Source organism: Peromyscus maniculatus, chromosome 2 (assembly GCF_049852395.1).
Source record: "Peromyscus maniculatus bairdii isolate BWxNUB_F1_BW_parent chromosome 2, HU_Pman_BW_mat_3.1, whole genome shotgun sequence".
NCBI lineage: Eukaryota > Metazoa > Chordata > Mammalia > Rodentia > Cricetidae > Peromyscus > Peromyscus maniculatus.
This window is the reverse complement of record NC_134853.1, coordinates 129652881-129674117: the sequence shown is the minus strand read 5'-3', so window position 1 is coordinate 129674117 and position 21237 is coordinate 129652881. Positions and strand designations below refer to the sequence as shown.

Sequence of the window (21237 nt, the reverse complement as noted above, 5' to 3'; positions counted from 1 at the left end):
CTGCCTCCTTCCTACCACCCCCCTCCCCGGGGCAGTAGCCTGAGTAACCTTTTGAAATGTCATCGACCTTTAAAAGAACTGTCACTGCTTCCCCATTACCAGCAGTAGCATGGAGGCTGCCTGCCGACCTGGGTGGTGTATGTCTGAGCCTTAGGAGGGTCCACTCTTCCAGGTGTGGTAAGAGGGTCAAGAGGTAAATAGCGTTCTCACCTTCAAATCAGTACAGACTTCACTGCGCATTGTCCTGAGGTCACTGGACTGACAGTTTGGGCCTAGGGTAATTTTCCTTTTCTTTCTTTTTTCTTTTTTAAAATGATTTGTTTTTTAATGTGCATTGGTGTTTTGCCTGCACACATGTCTGTGTGAGGGTGTTGGATCCCCTGGAAGTGGAGTTACAGACAGTTATGAGCTGCCATGTGGGTGCTGGGAATTGAACCCGGGTTCTCTGGAAGAGCAGCCAGTGCTCTTAACCACTGAGCCATCCCTCCAGGCCCTCGTGGTCCTTTTCTTTTCATTTTTTTGTTTGTTTGTTTTTAGTTTTGGTTTTGCTTTTGTTTTTCAAGACACAGTTTCTCTGTGTAGTCCTGGCTGTCTTGGAACTCACTCCATAGGCCAAGCTGGCCTCGAACTCAGAGCTCAGCCTGCCTCTGCCGCCTGAGTGCTGGAATTAAAGGTGTGCCCCACCATCTCCCAGCATTGTCCTTTTCCAAAGTCATCCCCACCCCAGATCTTAGAAGTAGAAGTCCGGTAACAAAGCCAGATTTTTCTCAGTTCCATCAAGACTTGTCTAAGGTCTTTCTCACCAGCCCAGATGTGCAGCCTAGATGTGCAGCCTCTCCGCCTCTCCTTCAGAATCACAGTCCTTACACTGTTTGTTAGGACCACTTACCAGCCCTTCCAGTCCAATCCCCACTGCCTGTCTGGCTTCCATCTTTTCCCCTTTCCTCTAGAACCCCGGTTCTACCCACTGCATCTCCGGCTCTGGAGTACTCAGGTTACCTCTTTATCTTTACTGAAAGCGTCTCCTCCTCTGGGACACTACCTCCACGGGGGCCCTCTGCAGAAAGGCTCTTGGTTTTCTTATTCTCCACGTGTCCTAACACCAGGAGGTAGGAGCAGCATAGCCACGCCCACCCTCCTACAAAAATTCGCTCTCTTTGGCCCACCAGCCTTATCGGTCTCTACCACGGACGCTCCATTGCCCCTCATGCACTGCAGATCTCAGTCCCTGGGGCACGGTCTTCACCAGCTGTGGCCTCACCGTCCTCCTGGTGACCTCAGTCACATACGGGGTCTCCTAACCATCCCTCTGCCTCTTCTTTACGTGACTACACCAGTAACACCTGCAGTCTCACCTGGCCCTCCTACCCACCTACAGCCTCTATTGCCTCACACCACAACACCCTATGCTGAACTTGCTCCCACAAGGACTGGGTTGATTTTCTCATTTCAAACTGGACAAGATGGATAACAACTAGCCGTCCTTCACAGGAACAACGAGACAACAGAAAACAACCCTTTCAAAGTTGTCAAACAATATGGGAACAGATGGCATCGCTTTCATGTAGCCTCAGGTCTGATTGCTTTCTCCTCTCTCGCCTGAAAGGCCATGTAAATATAGGAGGAAGAGCACAAGCGTGGATCCACAGAGTAGGGTTTTTTAAGTCCTTATTCCACCACTTGCTGGCTGAGTGATCTTAGGTCAGCTCCCTCATTATTCTGGCATAGGCACCCCTTTCTTATCTTTAGGAAAATCAATAACAAAAACTGCCTCGGAGTTGTTGTGACTATCAAATGAGAAATTGATACTGGACAGCACCTGATAGAAGGCCAGGCACACAGCAAGCACTCAGTAAACATGAAACGCTGTGGTGGTTATAACAGAAAAAATGCCATTTTTAACCACAGCCGCCTTCTTAGAAGCATGGATCCCAGTGCACAGAAGATCCTTTTCTTCAATGCCCGGCCTTGATGAATGTAAGTTTGGGAAATTGGGTGACCAAATTGCTGTGTTAAAAACAAACAAACAAAGGCCGGGCAGTGGTGGCGCATGCCTTTAATCCCAGCAAAGGCAGGAGGATCTCTTTGAGTTCGAGGCCAGCCTGGGCTACCAAGTGAGTTCCAGGAAAGGTGCAAAGCTACACAGAGAAACCCTGTCTCGAAAAACAAACAAACAAACAAACAAAAACCAAAGAGGAGAAAAGAATTTGGAATTCACTCAGCAAAGTACGAGGTAGTAAGAGGGGAGGGCGAAGAAAAAGAAGTGGAGTAAGGAGTCAGTGTAGGGCTTGAGATGGCTCCGTGGGTCGGGGAAGCACTGGTCCCCGCAAGCATGAGGACCTGAGTTCGGATCCCCAGATCCCCGGTAAAGCCAGACACAGTAGGACCAGTCTGTGATCCCAGCGCTGCACTGGTGGGATAAGAGGTGGAGACCAGAGGATTCCTGACACATGCAGCCTCAGACAAGAGACCTATCAAAGCAGGGTGGAAGGTGAGGGCTGCCGCCTGAGGTTGTCCTCTGACTTTGTGTGTGCCATAACATGCGCGTGAGTGCACTTACACACACACACACACACACACTCATACTTAAAAAAAAAAAGTCAGTATAAAAGTAGCTACTACACAGATCCAGCCCAGCAAGAAGCCCAGCCGACACCCCATCCCCCCAACCCCCCTCCATGTTGGGAAGGTCAACAAGTGCTGGAACAGCCAAGGGAGATGTGTGGCTTGTCATGCAGATGATGTGACACCTCCTGTGATCCTGAAGCTTTAGGAAAGACCCAGGGATGCTTTCTGAGAAGGGGATGTGGGGATATTTGAGTGTGGAAGTTGAGCAGTGTTTCAGTCTGCCCTAAGAGAGAGAGAGAGAGAGAGAGAGAGAGAGAGAGAGAGAGAGAGAGAGAGAGAGAGAGAGAGAGACTGGAGATGGAGGTAACAATAAAAAGATCATGGAATTTACAGAAATCATGTGGGGAAGTTTGAAGTTACAAGATTTATGAAATGTGACAATGAGACCATTACACTTGGCTCTTAAAGGAACAATAAAATGATCCTGCATTTGGGTTGTGCCATTTATGCCCCCAATAGCCTATGTCCCTATTCACTGGAGCTTGACCACCACAGAAAAGAGCAAACTAAATCAAATTACTTTAGATTGTCATCATTCCTAGATCCAAAGGCCCAAGGAAAAACAGGAAGAAAGAAAAAAAATTCTGCCTTTTGCCTTCAATCAAATTGACTATCAATTACAATCACGAAAATACATTTATCCTCAATATAACAATGCAAGGTACCTGATCATACCCTAGTTTTTAAGACACACCTTTTTTTTTTTTTTTTTTAACTCAGTGTACAGGTAAACCCACACTACAAATCGCTCCCAGGGAGTCAATTGCCCTTTTATAGACAAAAAAAAAGCTTAAATCACACACTTGGTAAATGGTAGAACTAGGTATCTGGTCTTCTAGTCTGTATCCAGGTTCAGGACATTTTCTATTAGAGTCATTGCGGCTATTCAGTGGATAACATTAACATTAAGATTTCTACAAATAAAACTGCCTTAAATTTCTTCTAATTGCTAGGGTAGAGAAATCAGTGCTCCAGGGCCACAGTTTTTACATGAGACATAAAACTGATGTTTTTCATAAAATGAGAATCGCTGCTCAGAGTAGGTAGCAGCATAAGTAGACGCCATTTGGAGTGAACATAGAAGTTACTCCAGTCATAATGAACAGCTCCCCAAATTCAATTGCTTGGAACAGTGATCATATATTATTTATCACAATTCTGTGGGTGGCTGGATGGCCCCTTTCCTAGTGTCATATGGGCTCACTTGTAAGATGCATCCAGTTGGAAAGTCTGGCTCTTGGTGCTGGCTGAGGACTGGGTACCACAGTTCTTCTCCATGTGGCCTCACTCACCAGTAGTCTAGACCAACCACATATTAGCCTCATGATGGTATTCCAAAGGGTAAAGGTAGAAGACATATCCTAAAGTTAAGTCTCAGAGGGGCTGGAGAGATGGCTCAGTGGTTGAGAGCAGTGGCTGCTCTTCCAGAGGACCTAGGTTCAATTCCCGGCACCCCCATAGCAGCTCACAACTGTCCAGTTCTAAGGAATTTGACACCCTCATGCCAATGCACATAAAATTAAATTTTAAAAAATCGTTAGAAAATAAAATAAAGGTTAAGTCTCAGAAATCTCATTTGCAGCTATTAGCTAAAACAAGCCCCAAGCCCAGCCAGATTCAAGAAAGGGGATAAATAAACTCCACCTATGATTAGGGCGGAGTCTAAGTCACACATAAACAGGGGAGCAAAAGACTGACGGTCTTTACCACTCTACATCAGAAGAGGAAACAGATTTAGATAACAACACAAATGATAAGTATCTCCAACACCACGCTGTGCTGATTGTTCTGTCCTTTGTCTCTGCATTTCAGCGTCTCCATTTCAGAATGAATGAACATGAGGGTCCACTCTGCCCATTTGCATCATCTCCGTATGAAGTAAACGTAGTTAAAATGCACACCAAGAGCGTTGCCCCATCGCCAGAACAGCACAGCCAGCAGGGATAAAGTGTGAGACACACACAGGAAACATCTGCCATGCAGATACTCAAGTGACCAGACCCCAGCCAACACCCACTGCTCTCTCTTGCCTGCCTGCCCTGCTAATCCTTCACTTACGCCAGCCTATTCTACCTCTTGGGAATGCTTTAAACCATCCCTTCCTTTCAATTCTGTGGCTAAAGCCTCCTTACTGTCCTACCCCTGATCAAGCCATCAGTATTGCCTACACCCCACCCCACATGGCAGCAAAGGTCTCTTCCTAAGTCCAATTTAGAAACTCCACTGCCATCTTCCAAATCCCACCTCTTCAACATGAACACATGGCTCTTCCACCCTTTACCTCCCTTCCTAGCCATATACTCTCATGTCCAGACCTGTTTCCACATTAAACCGTTGGGCATGCTCAGATGATGACATGCTCTGTAACATCTCCATGAGTCTACATCAGCTTTTCCTCTCCCTGGGATGTCACTCACTTGATGAAAATATCTCCTAAGCCCCAAACTGTTTCTCAGGAATTGATACAGTAAAGGCGTGGTTCATACAGCGGTGCTGCTGGCAGACAGTGAGACTGTCGTAGTCAGGGTTTCTGTTGCTGTGATAAACACCACGATCAAAAGCAGCTGGGGGAGGACAGGGTTCATTTCACTTCTACTTCTGCATGACAGTCCATCACCAAAGGGAGGCCGGGCAGAAGCCATGGAGGAATGCTGTTACTTATACAACCCAGAATCACCTACCTGCCTGGGCTGGCACCACCCACAGTGGCCTGGGCCCTCCCATGTCCATCATTAATCAAGACAACGCCTGACGGACTTGCTTATAGGCCAATCTTATGGAGGCTTTTTCTCAGTTGAGAATCCCTCTTCCCAAATTACTCTAGCGTGTGCCAAGTTGACATTAAACTAACTAACATAGGAAGACCAGCCTAGTGGCAAGTCTTCAGATCATTAGGACACCTTTCAATGGGGAGAATGGAGCTCTAGGCCCTTCCTCTCTCTTTAGTGATCTGGCCATGAGCTAAGCAATTTTATTCTACTATATACTCTGGCCACAGGACCAAATTTATCATGGTTTTGACTTCCAAAATAAACCTTTTAGTATTGTAAACTGAGTGCCTCAAATAGTTGACATAGTAGTGGAAAGTTCACTAACACACACTTAGTATGTGTGGAGGTAAATAACACATGGTTCCTGACCCAAAGAAGTTCAGTGTCTCATGCAGCAGGATAGTAGGCTGTAAGACACGCTAACCTCCACTCCACAAAAGCCAAGGCCACACCTCTCCAAAACAGCACCCCCCTGGATCATCCTTAGAAGGGCTGAGAGGTTATCTGCTAAATAAATATGGTCACAAATATTTACAAGGAGTTTCACATCTGGCTTCTCATTGACTTTCGCACTAAGCCTATGAAGAGGGGAACAAACCACAGCATCTCAGATGTGCCCAAGCAGTAACTAGTTGGTGGTCTCTTAGCTACAGGGAGGAGGGGAAGCAAAGTGTAAACAAGGCTCGTTAATATACATGATGGTTAGTGTTAGCTGTCAGCTTGGCAGAACCAAGAACCATGGGACTTTGGGTATGCCTGGAGAGATTAGTTTGGTTAGGTTAACTGAAGCAGGAAGACCCAGCCAGTGCAGGTGGCACCCTTTCCCAGGGATGGGGTGCTACCCTGTATGAACAGGGAAGGCAGGCTGAGCACACATGTTTCTCGCCCTCTGTGTCTACGGATGCAGTGGGAGCCGCTGCTCTAAGCGCCTGCTGCTTTCACCTCCCGTCCACACTGCACCTCGAACTGTAAGCCAAGATGAACTTTATGACCCCTAGGCTGCTTCTGTCAGGGTACTTAGTCACAGCACCAGGAGAAGAAACTAAGACAACGCGTTGGGCCAAACATAGCCGTTTTCTCATAGGAAAGCAGGTCAGCAGGGAGGAGCCTGAGCTCTTAGGCCTGGCTGGTGCTTGATCCTGGGACGCATACCTGAAATTTAAGGAGCAGTAGGCATTAAGTGCTTAGAGAAGCTGCCCGGATGGATGGAGCAGTATGAGCAAAGATCCATGAGGCAGTAAATGATGTGATGCCGTGAGAGAGCCTCAGAGAGCCTCAGAGAGCCTTGTGCCTCTGAAGCATGGGAGGAACAGGTGATGCACGAGACAGGAGAGGTAGGCCAGGCCCTGAGGTCAGCACGAAGGGTGATGTACTTGATGACCAGGGAAGTACACAGCTGTTGAAGGGTTTTATCTGAGGGACGGGTTGTTAACATTTATGTTTTGAAAGATCTTAGCCTATATAGTAAGAATGGATTGGATGTTCTAAGATATTTGGAGTAGGAAAAACAATAAAAAAAGCTGGTGAGGTAGTTTTGTTAGTTTGTTTGTTTTGTTTTTGTTTTTTAAAGATAAGACCCGAGTTGGGAGACACTATGTGATGAAAAGGACAAGATTTGGTGACTAATTTGATGTAGATGGGGGGAAAGGAAATTAAGACCAACCTTTGAAAAAGGAAGAAAAGTCACAAGGACAGTGGGTTCTGAAGAAGAGAGCAAGGCCCCAATGGTAAAGGCACTAACTACCCTGAAATGATTATTCATAATCGTGTTAATTTATTTTGTGACGTCAACTCCACCATCATTTCAGTCAGAACCCATCATTGTCAACTCCCTTATCTCTGCTTCTCCCACCCTCAGGGCCTCTTCATTGCCAGCTACCAAACAGAGAGAATACCTGTTCTATAATTTAACATGGAGAGTAGATGCATCCTGTAATCAAGGTTTTAATTCAATATTTGCAATTGTATCCAGGAGTCAAAGGATACTTGAGTTAGCCTTTCCCAACTAAAGCAACATGGGATCTCTAGTCTTGACATGCTCCCTTCTGAAGATGAAGGAGCCACCTCATTTAGAGCTGGCTGCTTTGCTTTTAGATAATTGTCATTGTTGGGAAAGTTGTCTTCATTAAAATCTTCCTGACGCCGGGCGGTGGTGGCGCACGCCTTTAATCCCAGCACTCAGGAGGCAGAGCCAGGCGGATCTCTGTGAGTTTGAGGCCAGCCTGGGCTACCAAGTGAGTTCCAGGAAAGGCGCAAAGCTACACAGAGAAACCCTGTCTCGAAAAACCAAAATAAATAAAATAAATAAATAAATAAAAAATCTTCCTGACATAGCCTTTGCAGCCCTCTGTTCCTACTTCTTGGCCATTATATCATGCATTCATCCACCCATCCATCCATCCATTCATTCCACTAAGATTTTATTGATCACTTAGTATGTGCCAATCAGTGTTCTAGGCACAAAGCACATAGATATTGTATAAGAGAAGCTAGACTCCTAGGAGGAAGACAAACATAAAAAAAATGCATAGGGAATTTTCACATAATGAGAAACATTCATAAGGTTGTAGTCACACAAGATAATAGAATAGAGTTGGGAGGGTAACTTGGTTGGTAGAGTGCTTGCCTAACATGCATGAGGCCCTCATCTCTGTCCGCAGTACCACATAAATGGGGCATGGTGGTGCAAACCTGCCAACCTGGGCTACATGGGACCCTGTGATGATATTGTGCTCCCCAAAATATTGTGTGCCCTAATAAACTTATCTGGGGTGAGAGAACAGAACAGCCACTAGATAGCCAGAAAATGGTGGCACACACACCTTTAATCCTATCACTTGGGAGGCAGAGATCCATCTGGATCTTTGTGAGTTTAAAGCCACACTGGAAACAGCCAGGCATGGTGACTCATGCCTTTAATCCCAGGAAGTGAGCCTTTAATCCCAGGAAGTAATGGCAGAAAGCAGAAAGGTATATCAGGTGTGAGGGCCAGGAACTAGAGCTGGTTAAGCTTTCAGGCTTTTGAGAAGCAGTTCAGCTGAGAGGCATCCAGTCTGAGGAAGCAGGATCAGCTGAGGAACTGGCAAGGTGAGGTGGCTGTGGCTTGTTCTGCTTCTCTGATCTTCTAGCATTCACCCCAATACCTGGCCTCAGGTTTGATTCTATTAATAAGAACTTTTAAGATGCATGCTACAGGATCTTGTCTCTGAAATGGAGGGGGAAAAGATAAGGAGAAATAAGTGACTAGCAGAGGGGGCTGTTTTAGAATGACAAACAGGGAAATCCTCTGTGAGAGAGAGACAGTTGAGACCTGACTGGCCAGAAGGGATCAGCTCATTTGCAGCCTGAGGAAATCAATGTGGAAAGGGTAAGTGAGTCTCCCAGGGTCACCACGGCTAACTGACTGACACTCAAGGGCTCCGTCCCCTGCAGTATATGCACAGCAGTGACTCGGCACGACAGTCTGTGCTCTCAGCCCTCAGGGTCTGTGATCTCAGTCTGCAGAGTCCTCTCTCAGGCTCAGGAGTTTTCACCTACCACTCATCCGTGAACCCTCTCTGTCAAGTGTGGGACTTGATCTAAAAATAAATATAATGAGTAGAATTAGTTCTAAGACCCAATAGGTCTGTGCTGTGGGATGTTCTGTATGTCCTGTGGGAGCCCTTCTTGGGTTCTTTGTGGCGTTACCCAGCAGGTCCTCATAGAGGATGATTAGGACCATGGGCCTGAGTGCAGGTGTCTGAGATGGTCTGCACTTGGCTGTACTGGGGGATGGTCTGTATGTCAAGTTGTTCTGATTGATCAATAAATAAAACCTGATCGGCTGTGGCTAGGCAGGAAGGATAGGCGGGACTAACAGAGAGGAGAAATAAAAGGACAGGAAGGCAGAAGGACTGACTGGCAGCCGCTGCCATGACCAGCAGCATGTGAAGATGCCGGTGGGCCACCAGCCACGTGGCAAGGTATAGATTTATGGAAATGGACTAATTTAAGCTATAAGCACAGTTAGCAAGAAGCCTGCCACGGCCATACAGTTTGTAAGCAATATAAGTCTCTGTGTTTACTTGGTTGGGTCTGAGCGGCTGTGGGACTGGCGGATGACAGAGATTTGTCTTGACTGTGGGCAAGGCAGAAAAACTCTAGCTACAGGTCTGGGTTTACATCTGACATTTACCATTTCCTAGTTAATGTTACTGCATTTCTCACTGTACCATGATCATCTGAATAGTCTTGTGGGCTCCTTAAGGGAACAAAATTCAAAGGTGTTGCATAAGGAAGCGGTACATATAGAGACATTCAGTGACATCAACTACTTACAGAGACCTCTCACCTTTAATCCTAGCACCCTGGAAGGCAGAGGCAGGACGAGTTCTGTGGGTTGGAGGCCAGTCTGGTCTACTTAATGAATTCCAGGTCAGCCATGGCTACATTGTGAGAATGTCTAAAAAAAAAAAAAAAAAAAAAAAAAAAAACCTTAGAAAACACTGACAGCTCTTATAACTAAATACATTGTGTTCACCAAAGATGTTTCCTTCAACTACATTTCCATGGAAGTGAAGATCAGTTATTAACATCAAGTAAGTCAGGCGCCTGCTAAGGGAGGCTGATATGGAAGCCCTATGGCCCTCTACTGAGATTTAATCTCACACTCCCTCTTGTGTCCTAAATGGGAACTGCACTACCTGTAGGCTGACCAGCAGCCATGGTGCTGAAATTAGCCTAGATACAGAGCAGAACAGAGGAAAGGAACATTTGATAAGCACCTACGGGGGTGATTTCTTTATACCATCTTTTGTCGCTCATAAACTATTCAACAGAAGCAAAAATCTAAGATTCACAATATTGAGTAACTTTTCTAAGTATTCATGGATATTAAGAAGACCTAAACAAAAAGAAAACTGGTGGGGTGGGGGGGCGAGTGTTCATTGCTCTGTAGGATAAAATCAAACACCTTTGGTAAGTCCATCAGGTCTTTTCCTCTATGGATTTATCGCCAACCATCAACCCTCTCGGACCTTATTCTCTGGCCACACGGGATGGTTTGTCTCCTCAGAAGTTGTTGCAGCTCACTGTTTTTACACAGACCTTTGTCTCAACCTCAGATGCTATTGTCAACAGCCGTCATTTATCTAGACAGTCACTTCCTGCTTCACTGGCACATGGTCCTAACTTGGAGAGAATATCGCTGCTCGCTCTTCTGGGCTGTTTTGAACCTTAGACTTCCTGTTGGTTTGTGGAGACGAAACAGTGAAATGTTCAACCCTAAGATATTACGATTGCCCAATCTCTCACTAAACAAGGAGTAGAAGGACAGTGACGAGCAAGCAGCCCCCCCCCCCACATACACAGAACTCACACTCCGGAAAGGCAGTTAGATAAACAATCACAACGACAGAATTATCACCGAGAGAGTTACTTTGAAGAAGTAACAAGAGAACTGGGGAATGAATTCAGTTGGTAGTGTGTTTGCTTGAACAAAGTTCTGGATTTGAAGCCAGGCTTTGATGGCACATGCTTTAATCTCAGCACTTGGGAGGCAGAGGCAGGCGGATCTCTGAGTTCGAGGTCCGCCTGGTCTATATAGAGAGTTCCAGGACAGCCAGGGCTACACAGAGAAACACTGTCTTAGAAATTTTTTTTAAAAAGTTTGATCCCCAACACCAGATAAACTAGGCATTATGATATTTGTCTTTAATGTTAGCACTGGTGGTGGTGGGGGGTTGCTGAAGAGAAGGCTCAGAGGTTAAGAGTACTGGCTTTTCTTCCAGAGGTCAAGAGTTCAATTCCCAGCAACATGGTGGCTCACAACCATCTATAATGAGATCTGGTGCTCTCTTTTGGAGTGCAGGCATACATGCAGACAGAACATTGTATATATAATAAATTTAAATAAATACATCTTTAAAAAGGGTGGGCTGGAGAGATGGCTCAGGGGTTAAGAGCACTGGCTGTTCTTCCAGAGGTCCTGAGTTCAATTCCCAGCACCCACATGGTGGCTCATGAACATCTATAATAAGATCTGATGTCCTCTTCTGGTGTGCAGGTATACATGCAGGGCACTCATACATAAATATAAATAAATAAAAATTAAAAAAAAAGAAAAATGTAAGCACTGGGGAAATCTTCATTGGACTCAATAATGACAAGGAAGGAGGATCAGAAGTTCAAGGTCACCTTCAGCTAGCTGCACAGTAAGCTTGAGGTACCACCTTGGACTAGACTTGGGTGGAAGAAAAAGAAAGCAGAGACTAGATAAAGAAAAGATCATGTTAATGGGACAGTCATCGAAGATCTCATAAAGAGACATTACACAGATTTCTGAGGAAGGAGAAGCAGAAGGATGGGAAAGAGGTCCGCTATCGAGTATTATTAAGGACCCACCTTAATAACATTCTTTCCAGGGGCCCAGAAGAGAAACTATGAAATGGTGAGAACTATTTTCAAGAAAAGAATCTAAGTACACCAAGCTCTTAGTTCATCTACTTTATTCCTCTGTAATAAAAATGCTATTTACCCAGCTTCAGTTCTGTTCTCATGCCTAGCTCCTTTCTTGCCTGATTTCTCTCTACATTTATCTGCCGTTCCCTCTAAATTCTATCTTAATTCTCTCATCTTAGTTCTGGCCCATCTTGATCTTTCTCATCCCATTCTTCCCCATCTGGCTCTTCCTCATCTTCCATCTCATTTTTTTAGTTCTCCATCTAGTTTTCCAGCCAAAATCCCTCCTAAGTCTCTGAGGTTTACAGTTATATACCCATGTGATAGCAGTGCTCTATCCAAAGCAAGGTCACCAGGCTTGAATTCTTACAGGGTCATAAAGGCAGACAAGAGTTTTCCTCAGGCAGTGACCATCAGGCTTTCTTTTACAACCCCAAAAGGGAGTGGTAAAGAAGGAGGTCAACTGAGAGCTAAAATTGGTTAATATATCAGAAAGGGAATTTATGTGCTCAAACTACATTCCTAGAAGTGGTTAGGTAAGAAGTTAGGAGTCTATAATGTTAGTAAGGCTATATAAGAAAGGAGGGTCTCAGCTTAAATTGCACAAGAAAAAAAGCTATCCACCTGACCTAGGAGACAGGTGTTGTTTCCATAAGGGTAGTTATTCATTCATTCATTCAATCTTTTTTTTTTTGGTTTTTCGAGACAGGGTTTCTCTGTGTAGCTTTGCGCCTTTCCTGGAACTCACTTGGTATCCCAGGTTGGCCTCGAACTCACAGAGATCCGCCTGCCTCTGCCTCCCGAGTGCTGGGATTAAAGGCGTGCGCCACCACCGCCCGGCCATTCATTCATTCTTATTTGTGAATGTGAGCCTGTATGAGCCTAAGAGCACCGTGCACATGTACACCAGGAGCCCCTGGTGGCCAGAAGAGGGAGTCAGATGCCTTGAAGTTATAGGGGATTGTTGCTAGAGTTTTCCTGCCTTGCCCACAGTCAGGACAAATCTCTGTCACCCGCCAGTCCCACAGCCGCTCAGACCCAACCAAGTAAACACAGAGACTTATATTGCTTACAAACTGTATGGCCGTGGCAGGCTTCTTGCTAACTGTGCTTATAGCTTAAATTAGTCCATTTCCATAAATCTATACCTTGCCACGTGGCTGGTGGCCCACCGGCATCTTCACATGCTGCTGGTCATGGCGGCATCTGGCAGTCAGTCCTTCTGCCTTCCTGTCCTTTTATTTCTCCTCTCTGTTAGTCCCGCCTATCCTTCCTGCCTAGCCACAGCCGATCAGGTTTTATTTATTGATCAATCAGAACAACTTGACATACAGACCATCCCCCAGCACAGCCAAGTGCAGACCATCTCAGACACCTGCACTCAGGCCCATGGTCCTAATCATCCTCTATGCGGACCTGCTGGGTAACGCCACAAAGAACCCAAGAAGGGCTCCCACAGGACATACAGAACATCCCACAGCAGGGGATGATGAGTTGCCATGTGGAATTTGAGATCTAAGTGGGTCCCCTGAAAGAGCAGTAAGTGCTCTTAACTGCTCAGCCATTTCTTTTTCTTTCTTTCTTTCTTTCTTTCTTTCTTTCTTTCTTTCTTTCTTTCTTTCTTTCTTTCTTTCTTTCTTTCTTTCTTTCTTTCTTTATTATGTATGTATGTATGTATGTATGTATGTATGTATGTATACAGGGTTCTGTCTGCATGTATCCCTGCAGGCCAGAAGAGGGCACCAGATCTCATTACAGATGGTTGTGAGCCACCATGTGGTTGCTGGGAATTGAACTCAGGACCTCTGGAAGAGCAGTCGGTGCTCTTAACCTCAGAGCCATCTCTCCAGCCCTCCATAAGGGTTTTATCTTAGTTCAGGAGATCATTTGGCCTTGGATGCTTGATAGGCATTTTAGATAAATACACTGTTAGGAGTTCTTGGAAGCACTCAAGAAAACCACTGTAGGAACCAGCTAATTTATATACAAAAGCTAAAATATCACCAACACTTCTTAAGCCATGGCTTGACCTTTGGAAAAGTCCTTGACCTTTCCAAGTAGTAGCTTCTGTGATAGTAGCTGAGTTCCCTTACATTTTTCTGCAGGCTTGCCCCAGTTCTCTTATGGAAACCTGTCAAGGCCGCAAGGTCTCTGGGTACCAGGAAGAAGTCAAGGGTGGCTGTACTCTACTCACCAGTGACTGGTGCTGAGGAATTGAAGTGGAATGTGAGATTCAAGAGAACCAGGGGACTCTGGGAAATACTGACCAAGAGCTCCTTACCTGGGCTTCTCTGAAGCATTTGTTCCAAAATAGCTCAGGGCTCAAATCGGGGACAGAAAGAGCATTCACAGGCGCACGGTGTTTACCTTCACTCTCACCAGATGTTCCAGATGTTCTCAGGACACAGAAGGTCTCAGGGAGGAATGGGGCTGCTTGCACATTGCCCTTGAGCTCCTAGGTTGCACTGATGATGGGAGGTGGGCGCATCTTGCCCCTGGCAGATGTTCCTTATTCAGGTAGAGGCTTTCCTCCCAGGAGAGTAAAGAAGGTTCTATGTGAACTTTGTTCACACAGCAGGACAGTGCGTGGAAGATTCTAGTACATGCAGGCTACACAGCTGGACCGGCATGTTAAGAGAACAATATACCATGAAACTGGAGAATTGGGGTCAAGTTATGCCACCATTTAAACAACGACATTGATTTTGGACTTAAAATTGACAAGAATGGAGGAAGACGGTCAGTGAAGACTACCAAGCCAAAGATAAAAGGGGGTGGGGGGATGATGTTTCACAGAGAGCAATGAATGTAAAATTTATTTAGAGAAAGCAGGGGTGTGGCGGCCCCTGCCTATAATCCTAGCACTTGAGAGTCTGAGGTAGGATGATTGCGGTTTGAGGTCAGCTGGGGTTTCACAGAAAGACCTTGTCCCAAAAACCAAGACAGAGCCGGGCGGTGGTGGCACACGCCTTTAATCCCAGCACTTGGGGGGCAGAGGCAGGAGGATCTCTGCGAGTTCGAGGCCAGCCTGGTCTACAAAGTGAGTTCCAGGAAAGGTGCAAAGCTACACGGAGAAACCCTGTCTGAAAAAAACAAACAAACAAACAAACAAACAAAAAGGAGGTCATGTGGTTGGGTTTACAACCAATGAGAAAGCAGAGCAGAAAGTCAATAAAAAAACAGACACAGGAAGTAGGTCTCTTTCTGAGGGGAAGGACGGCAGTGACAGCGGGTGGTAAGAAGGCGGTCTTGGTCTCAGCTCTCAGCTACTGCTCTCTGACCTCTTGGGCTTTTAACTCTGCATTTGGCTCTGTGTTTCTTATTTAATAAGACCATTATAGCTACAAGCTTTTCTAACTTAAAGTATTCCATTTCTCTTGAACTATTTTTGCCTCTGATCTTTATTCTTTTTTAAATAATTTATTTTATGTGCATTGGTGTGAGAGTGTCAGATCCCTTGGAACTGAAGTTACGGATGGTTGTGAGCTGCCATGTGGGTGCTTGGAATTGAACTCAGGACCTCTGAAAGAACAGCTAGTGCTCTTAACCACTGAGCCATCTCTTCAGCCCCTCCTTTCTTTATTCTATATTTCTTTCTTTCCTTCTTACTCCGGGGCTGGTTGTGTGACTGGGTGGCTGGCCCCTGGAGTCCTCCTCTCCTCCTTTTCTTGCTCCTCACTGTCTTCCCTAGGTTTCTCCTCCTATTTATTCCCTCTGCCTGGCAGCCCCTCCTATTTTTCTCTCCTGCCTAGCTATTGGCCATTTAGCTCTTTATTAGACCAATCAGGTGTTTTAGGCAGGCAAAGTAATATGTCTTTACATAATTAAACAAATGTAACAAAAGAATGCAACACATCTTTACATCATTAAACAAATACTCCACAGCATAAATGAATGTAACACATTTTAAACTAATATTCTACAACACCTCACCAGTTTCCCCTCCTCCTCTCCCATCCCCTCTCCCTCCCCCCAATCCACTTTCTGTTCAGGAAGGGGCAGACCTCTCAATGGGGTCACAAAGCATGGCATATCAAGGTGAGGTAGGACTAAGCTCCTCTCCTTGTATTAAGGCTGGGCCAGGCAACCCAGTGTGAGGAATTCCTAGAAGCCAGCCAAAGCATTAGGGACAGACCCTGTTCCCACCACTAGGAGTCCCACAAGCAGATCAAGCTACACAACTGTCACACATATGTAGAAGGCCTAGGTCGGTCCCATGCAGCCTCCTTACCTGTTGGTTCAGAGTCTGTGAGCTCCTACAAGCCCAGGTTAGTTGTTTCTGTAGGTTTCCTTGTTAATGACCCCCCTGGCTTGTACAATCCTTCCTCCCTCTCTTCATCAGGATTCCCCTCGCTCCGCCCCATGCTTGGCTGTGGATCTCTACATCTGTTTCCATCAGTCACTGGATGAAGGCTCTCTGAAGACAATGGGGTAGTTACCAATCTAATTACAGGAGATGGCCACCTACCTCTCCCCCTCCATCTACCCTGACAACCCAATCCCTCATGTTCCTGTCCCTAGTGGCCCCCAGTCTACCCAGAAGATCTCTTCTATTTCCCCTTCCCAGGGAAATCCATGCATCCCTCCCTGCCTGTCCCTCTTTGGGCCCTCCTTGTTACCTAGCCTCTTCTTAGACAACCCAGAAACACCTGCCCAGGGGTGGCCCCAGCTAACCAGCATTGATTGTCCCAGTAAAGCAAAGATTCCACTTCACAGACTCTTAATCCAAAATATCACATGAGAAACTATCTCATTTGCTAAAGAATTTGTTATCTGTTGATTAGTTACTCCCTTTCTTAAGGTCTGGCAGGTATACCAACAAAGACTTATTACTTAATAACTAAATGTTGGACTTTCTCATGTACCTTAAAAGTACTTTTCATCTGCTTACCTCATCTTTGAAGAACGGAAATTTGATTACCAGTGGATTTATCAATGAAATGTTTTGGTATTGAAGAGGTCAGAGTATCTCAGCTGCTCACTCAAATGGTTTCCCTGGGTCACTCAAATTGTTCTACATCTGAATTCTTGAATTCAGAAATCTGTTTTCTGGCCACCTATTTGTGCTTCAGTTTAGCTTGTCAAATCTTCCATAACATTTTTACTGCAGGCAGAGGGGACGTGACTCCTTCCTGGCATTACACAGGAAGGTAGTTACCTTAGGAGGTGGTATGTGTGACTTGATACAATTAATGTAGCCTATCATGTGTCTTAAGTATATTTTAATCGAACACTTGGTTTCAAATCACTTTATTTAGAAGGCCTTATATATTACCTCGTCAGCTCACACAGCAGTCACTGTTAAGTCAGTCAGTCAAACTAGACTTTCAGAAAGATTTTACTTTGGAGAATCGAGATAAATGTGTTTAAGTTAAATATATGAAGGTACAAGTTACACGTGACAAAATGTTTGTGTTTTGGTTTCGGTGTTGACCGATGTGCACACCTGTATAACCATGACAACAGAAGTTCCTAGAAAAAAGCCACCCCCATGTTAAGGATTCTGTGAGGATGACTGATCAGTACTTCAAGATTGAGAGCTGGAATGATCCAGACACAAAGCCAAATTATCTCCTATCGTTATTCCCTGAACAGCCATTCACTGTCCGCTTCTGTGTCTGACCGGACGGGACGTCTTGAGGACTATCGTTTAGAATGTACTGTCCTAACAGACCACTAACTTCTGCTGACTCAAACGCTAAGAATGAGCTGGGCAGTGGTGGCACATGCTTTTAATCCCAGCACTCAGGAGACAGAGGCAGGCAGATCTCTATGAGTTTGAGGCCAGCCTGGTCTACAGGTTGAGTTCCAAGACAACCAAGGCTACAGAGAGAAACCCTGTCTTGAAAAAACAAAACAAAACAAACAAACAAAAAAAACCCTAAAAACTAAAAAAACAAAACAAAATGAAGTCAAAAGCTAAGAATGTCATCAGATAGTGTCTGAGACCCACAGCATCGATCTGTCCTGCTGTTGTAACCCACTTGCTTGATGTCCCTGTGGAACAGAATTTTATTTATTTGTTTTGTGACAAGGTTTCACATCACCCAAGCCCTTGAACTTGCTATGTAGTCAAAGATGACTTGGAACTTCTAATGTCCCTGCCTCTGCCTCCTGAGTGCCGGGATTAAAGATGTGCACCACCATGCCCAGCTCCACAATCGACATTTCTACCGCCACACAATTCTCACTCCTGGCCTTTTCAGTTGCTTCCTACTCACCCCCTACTCCAGTGCCAGGTAAGCACTGATCTACTTCTCAAGTGTATGTAATTCTAAGTGCCCTAAGTTTCACAAAGAAGTTCTGGCTTGAGTTTGTCTTTTCACTCTTAGCGTTCATTCATGTTACAAAAAACAGCAGTTCCTTCTTTTTTACTGTGTGTAATACCTTTTGTAATGAATACACCACAATTTCTTCATTTGTTGATATTTAATTTCAGCTTCTTTGAGTCATGAATGTTCTTTTTACAAGATTATATATGTGTATCTATGTTTCAAATAATCTATATGGCTGTATAGTTAACATGTCTACACTCACATAATAACTGTATATTTATCTAGGAGGTATGTGTGGCTCCACGATAGAGCTCATGCTTGGCATGCTTGAAGTACATGGTTCAATTTCCAACATCAAAACCATGAAAACACTGTCAGAGATTCATGCCCTATCTAGTAACTGAGGATGCCCTGGCTGAGAACCAGAAGTCAATATCAAACATGAAGTATTTAAAGTAGATACAGAGTTAGGCATGGTAGTTCACACCTGTAATCTAGCAATTGGGAAGCCCAAGCATGAAGATTGTCTTGAAGCAGGGGCAGCCTTGGCTACATAGTGAGATTCCATCTCAAAGCAAATAAAACAAGACAACAAAACAAAAAAGTAGACACAGAACTATTTCCACATTGTAAAGAAGAACAATGCTGATATCCCATGGAACTAATTTCCATTGGAACATCTACCAATTTTTTTCAAAAACCATGTAGCCACAGTTATGATTGGTGGAGAGCTATATACTCTGGGATTTTTTGATGTTTAAGGCAAATTACGACCACCAATGTATCTACAAACAGATGTACTGCTGGTCTGTTCAGGTCAGTGGTCTCTGCTCTCATTTGAAAAGAAAAAGAAAAAACATGTAGGTACCTTGAGAAAACTCACAACTATCCGAAGACTTCTCTCTTGCTTGTGGGGACTCAAACTGATCACGAGAAGAACCTCTTCACTGTTGAGAAACTTGCCAAGAATCAGCAGAAGTAACTGCTGTCGAGCTGGCTGTCAGTTTGTGGCCCTCTCTGGAAAAGCCTGGAGAATGTGTCTGACAAACCCTTCTGTGCTGCCCTGAAGCCTCTAGGAGACCAAGAGCTGCAGGAGTGGACCTCTGTGAACGTCTCTACAGAGCTCTTTCTGCACAGCTGGTGTTGACCTCATACTAAAAACACTGTGTAACTCAAACAAAAGGTCAACAATTAAAATTCATTCCTGTTACAATGACGAATGTCCTGAACTTACTCCATGCACTTCTGTGAGAACAAGGCCTGGGTATGCGGCCTCCCTTTGCTCTCCCAGTACTGGGCAATTTTGAGTAATTGTGTTTTCAAAAAAGTTAACAGTACTAGTTTTTCCTTTTCTGAAAGAAAAAGACTTAATGGTTTAAAAACAAGGCTCGGTTAATTCCAGCTGTTAAAGCTGCTCCGTTTCTGGGATAATCTAGGATTCCCTTCCAACCACTACAGTTTTTGAAGGGGTGGGGAGTTAAGTTTATCATTTATTTATTTAAAGATTTATTTATTTATTATGTATACAATGTTCTGTCTGCACATATCCCTGCAGGCCAGAAGAGGGCACCAGATCTCATTACAGATGGTGTGAGCCACCATGTGGTTGCTGGGAATTGAACTCAGGACCTCTGGAAGAGCAAGCAGTGCTCTTAACCTCTGAGCCATCTCTCCAGCCCTGTCATGTATTTATTTACGCTCACTCATTAACCATTCGGCAGCTGTTGGGGTGGAGGCTACATTCCAATCCCCAGATCATCTAGCAAATGTACTCCCCACCTGGTGTTCTCAGGAAGGCGTGTGGAAATGCCTTATTGAGTAATACAGTCCCTTTGGAAGGTGCTTTTTTCTCCACACTCTAGGAGATCCGGTCTCGGATGAAACTGATACAAGTGGGCAAAGCTGCCTCACCCTTCTCTTTTCTAGGATGTACCTATGTGTGCTGGTGACTCTCAAGGAAATGTTTGTATTTGCTGCTTTGGGGTGCGAGGGAATTTCTAACCTCTTTCATTGAGAAATGAAGAAACATTACACCCTTTGAAATACACCAAATGGATTGTTTGTAATGCTTCCACCCTCTCAGTTCCCTCCTCTTCTGTCTCCATCCAGCAAAGGGCAGGTCTCCCATGACTATCAATAAAACATGGCATTATCAAGTTGCAATAAGACTAAGCACCTCCTCATGTTTTAAACACTGGGCAAGGCGACCCAGTATGAGGAGTTGGGTCCCAAAAGCCAATAATAGTCAGTCAGACACAGCCTGTTCCCACTGTTAGGAGTCCCACAAGAGGACCAAGCGATACAACTGTAACATATATGTGGAGCGTCTAGGTCAGTCTCATGCAGGCTCCCTGGTGTAACTTTATATTTATCTTATTTTTAAGTATGTGTAGTGTGTGTGTGTGTGTGTGTGTGTGTGTGTGTGTGTGTGTGTGTGTGTGTTCATGAGTTCAGATACCTGGAGGGCAAAAAGCATCATCAGATCCCCTGGTTGTGAGCCCCACCACCCCTCCCCCATTTGACTGCTGCAAATTAAACTTGGGTTGAGACCGGTAACTTGGTAGTATGGGGTGTTCCTAGGACCCAGCTGAAGACCTGGCAGACAGAGGGGACGCTGAGAAGGGCCTTCACGAGTGTTTTCTCTTTCAGGTTCTGGAGGTCCAGGCCTGCTCCACTGAGAAGCAGGAGCTACGGTCATGAGGGAGGTCAGAGGACCTCCCACCATGTGGAGCCTGGAGAAGGGACTCAGCACCTTGACTCATGGATCCATCCCACCTGCCCTTTTTTTTTTTTTTAATTCATCTACTCATCAACAGGCATAAGCTGCTTCCATTTTCAGGCTACTGTAAATAATACTGCTTTGAAAATGGGTATACAGATATCCACTCAAGATTCTATTTATAGCCGGGTGGTGGTGGTGGTGGTGGCGGTGGCGGTGGCGGTGGCGGCGGTGGCGCACGCCTTTAATCCCAGCACTCCGGAGGCAGAGGAAGGCGGATCTCTGTGAGTTCGAGGCCAGCCTGGGCTACCAAGTGAGTTCCAGGAAAGGCGCAAAAATACACAGAGAAACCCTGTCTCGAAAAACCAAAAAAAAAAAAAAAAATTCTATTTTTAAATCTTTTTGT

The 21237-nt window shown here is 45.1% G+C and overlaps 1 protein-coding gene across 1 annotated transcript in view; it reads right to left on the bottom strand.

The window, feature by feature from the left end:
* Rab3b (RAB3B, member RAS oncogene family) overlaps nucleotides 1-19001 on the bottom strand; it is a 91301-nt gene extending 72300 nt beyond the window's left edge. The window contains exon 1 of the mRNA XM_076564737.1: nucleotides 18981-19001. The gene's annotated coding sequence lies outside the window, so the exon portion shown is untranslated. The remainder of the gene's footprint in view (nucleotides 1-18980) is intronic.
* Between the last annotated feature and the right edge of the window lie 2236 nt (nucleotides 19002-21237).